Source organism: Solanum stenotomum, chromosome 8 (genome assembly GCF_019186545.1).
Source record: "Solanum stenotomum isolate F172 chromosome 8, ASM1918654v1, whole genome shotgun sequence".
NCBI lineage: Eukaryota > Viridiplantae > Streptophyta > Magnoliopsida > Solanales > Solanaceae > Solanum > Solanum stenotomum.
Window position 1 is genome coordinate 39,270,616 of NC_064289.1, and position 4,033 is coordinate 39,274,648.

Consider the following 4,033-nt stretch of genomic DNA (forward strand, 5'->3'; position numbering starts at 1 on the left):
TCATGCTATCTAAAATATCTTATTGGATTTCAGATTGTTGCTCCATTTATTTAAATACTTAATTTTTGTAGAGAGGTTTTTGGAAAGAGTGTTTTATATATCAGGCATTGCTTGCTTTACTGTCACGACCCGATTTATCAAGTCATGATGGCACCTACTATAACCCGCCAGCAGGTAAGCCAACCCGTAACCCGGAACAACAAGTAATGGGTCTGAGGGTAGAAATTAAACAAGAGTAGGCAAATAACAATATAAACAGGCGGACGCAAACCAAAAACATATCTACAAATAAAGATCCCTCCCAGAACCTGGAAGTCACTAGTACAGAGCTACTACAAAATGAGTACAAGTCCCAAAACTGGACAACAGAGACTGGACTGTCTCGAAGGGAAGAAGACAAGTCTATATATACAGATGGAGACCGAAATAGTACAGAACGCCGTGTGCTCACCCCCGTCTCCAGATAAGTCTACTCCAAGCTCGATCAACGCTGGCTACTAGTGCTCGGACCTGCATCACAAAATAGATGCAGAGCGTAGCATGAGTACCAAAACAACAGGTACCCAGTAGGCATCATCGGCCGACTGAGCAAGATAAGCAAAAGTAAACTGAAATGCAAATAAAGGGTCACATCAAGTGCAAAGAGTAGTAAATGGGGGGTATGTACACGAGCGTACAGGCAACAAAGACAAGCAATCTAACTAACTCCGCCGGGCTCCCATAAACCCGACGGGTACGCTCGTGCACAATAAAAGAAACCACCTGCACGGACCCCCATAAGCCCGGCAGATGGACTGACAGTTGAAGTAAAATAATGGAGCTAGAAGGTCTATCACAATATTACCAATTTCCGGACTTGTAACTGAACCATTCCCAATCATATTCCAAGATCTCATTACGTCCCGGACTTTAACCGGAATCTCTCCAACCTCCAAAACCTCAACCTACAGATGAGAGTAATCAAGACTAAACTGAAGCTTTAGTGAGGAATTGGGAATACACCACGTGCAAGCTGGACCACGGACTCGAACCGGGTACTATAGCTAATGAGTCAACCTATATGGGCTGGACCACGGACTCGAACCGGGTGCTGTAGCCAAAGGTCGGGCACGGGTGGGCTGGACCACGGACTCGAACCGGGTGCTGTAGCTGAAATCAGATCACAGGTAAGCTGGACCACGGACTCGAACCGGGTACTGTAGCTAAGCCTGGACATAAGTGAGCTGGACCACGGACTCTAACCGGGTGCTGTAGCTAAAACCAGATCACAGGTAAGCTGGACCACGGACTCGAACCGGGTACTGTAGCTAAGCCTGGACATAAATGAGCTGGACCACGGACTCTAACCGGGTACTGTAGCTGAAACCAGATCACAGGTAAGCTGGACCACGGACTCGAACCGGGTACTGTAGCTAAGCCTGGACATAAATGAGCTGGACCACGGACTCTAACCGGGTACTGTAGCTGAAACCAGATCACAGGTAAGCTGGACCACGGACTCGAACCGGGTACTGTAGCTAAGCCTGGACATAAATGAGCTGGACCACGGACTCTAACCGGGTACTGTAGCTGAAACCAGATCACAGGTAAGCTGGACCACGGACTCGAACCGGGTACTGTAGCTAAGCCTGGACATAAATGAGCTGGACCACGGACTCTAACCGGGTACTGTAGCTGAAACCAGATCACAGGTAAGCTGGACCACGGACTCGAACCGGGTACTGTAGCTAAGCCTGGACATAAATGAGCTGGACCACGGACTCTAACCGGGTACTGTAGCTGAAACCAGATCACAGGTAAGCTGGACCACGGACTCGAACCGGGTACTGTAGCTAAGCCTGGACATAAATGAGCTGGACCACGGACTCTAACCGGGTACTGTAGCTGAAACCAGATCACAGGTAAGCTGGACCACGGACTCGAACCGGGTACTGTAGCTAAGCCTGGACATAAATGAGCTGGACCACGGACTCTAACCGGGTACTGTAGCTGAAACCAGATCACAGGTAAGCTGGACCACGGACTCGAACCGGGTACTGTAGCTAAACCTGGAATAAGTAAGCTGGACCACGGACTCTAACCGGGTACTGTAGCTAAGAATCAATATCCAACCATCCGTCGCGGGAAATATCACCAAACCGATTACCATAAATAATCCTTTTAGTCCGACCCTCATATACCCCAAATCGCCGAGGAAGTATCCAATAATGAGTAAGCTAGACCACGGACTTTAACCGGGTATTTGTAGCCGATATAAAAGCAGGGCATTATGGATACAAGGTCATAAGCTGAGTTACCGACTATCAGACTCAAGTCTGCTATATCAGTCTACAAGGAGCTAACCGTCCGAAACGACGTCGGAAAAAGTTCTACTGCCCAACGACATCCGAAATCTCGCAAGTCTATGGCAACACTAGTCTAAGCCTAGACTAAGGCCAAACATACTTCAAATCAATATTATCATATACACCACCAGATATGGATATTCAATAATATCAAGAGACATGCTGTCATAATCCAACACTTTCCCGAAATAAGGTCTAAGGCAGGAATTATAGAAATTTAGCATGCTCGACACCCGAACCCCTCCATACTCAAGCAAATCAATAAACAATTGCCTAAACATGCTCAATCTCACGAGAGAAAACCATAGCCTACCTGAAAGCCGATCACGCGTGCTCCAACTCACGGTACCGGATCTTTTCCTCTCCGAACGGTCTCCAAATGCTTCCCCACTAACAAAAGGTTAATCACCTCGTCATTACGAATATATTGACACTAAAATTATATTTTTCGGAGACGGACCCAAAATCGGGTCTAAAACGGGATTGTGGGGCCCACACTTAGAATCTCAAAATCGAATCCGTGGAAACGTCCCAACTACCTTACTAAACTAATATCCCAAAATTTTAGCACAAACAGATGCCTACAACACCGCAAATCAGCCACAATAATTAAAAAGGGCAGCCCCTTGATCACCAATTTTCGGAAAAACGAGACCCTTTCAACCCAAACAGATTATACCACGACGATCCTTGCGAAAAACTCTACAAGTTAGCCCCAAGAATGACTTAAAACGGACTTACGATGATCAAGATCTCACATTTCAAAATTCAATAACAAAACCATCCGGAAATCACACTGGCAGTGGCTAAAATTGATTTCTTACCTCAAACGAAGCCTCCCCTCGCGTTTCCGAGATCGCCGCTAGATTCCCCTCGAAATTCTCTTGAAGTTTGCCTTTTGAATCACTTAATTTGGACTCAAAATGAAGGATTAATCTCAAGTTGAAGTTGGATGAAAAATATGGACAAAATTCGTTTTTAAATTCTGGAAATTTCCAGATATCACTCCTCTGCCACGTGTCGTCACGTGGCTCTGCCACGTCACCGCCGCGTCAAAAATTCTACAACCCTTCAAACTTAAATTTCGATGTTTCGGACTCGTTCGGAGTCGGAAAAATACAAACCTTATATGGAATCTGATTGGAAACGATATTTCGGACTCAACGGTGAAGGCGAAATTTCCATTTGGAGCTCGCTTCGATGAAAAGTGGGTCCCTCACCCAGTATCGTTTTGAACCAGATTCCACAATTGCTATCTAAAGTCTCGAGAAATGAACAAAGGGTCGTTCTAGACCAAAATCAATATTCCGAAGCTAACCTAGCTGTCAGAATTTTCATCTGAGCACGACTTCCAAGAAGGTTGACCAAAGTCAACTTTTCAAGTCATTACATTTACAATGTTTAAGACTGAGTCTTTATATAGACATACAAATTTACTATTCTAAACACATATGCTAATACGTCTTTTACACCTGTCCACTACTATTTACTACTATTAATGAATAGTTTCTTATTCTAATCTACTACTATATTATTAAGATTTATTTACAACATTGTCTCCTAACTTTTACACTTGTCCTTAATATGCACATGCACTTATTGACTATATTTACACTACCTTGTCTTTTACAAGAAATAATGCTTGACTAATAATAAACATTGTCACGTTATTTTACATAATTTAGTAA

General features: G+C 44.3%; 1 long non-coding RNA gene across 1 annotated transcript; it reads right to left on the bottom strand.

Annotated features, from left to right (window-relative positions):
* Window positions 1-270: 270 nt before the first annotated feature.
* On the bottom strand, window positions 271-3,271 carry LOC125874611 (uncharacterized). Its single transcript, XR_007447288.1, has 3 exons — window positions 3,170-3,271; window positions 2,659-2,735; window positions 271-510 (listed from the first exon to the last, which is right to left on the bottom strand). It is a non-coding gene; the product is annotated as an uncharacterized LOC125874611 (long non-coding RNA).
* Window positions 3,272-4,033: the final 762 nt, after the last annotated feature.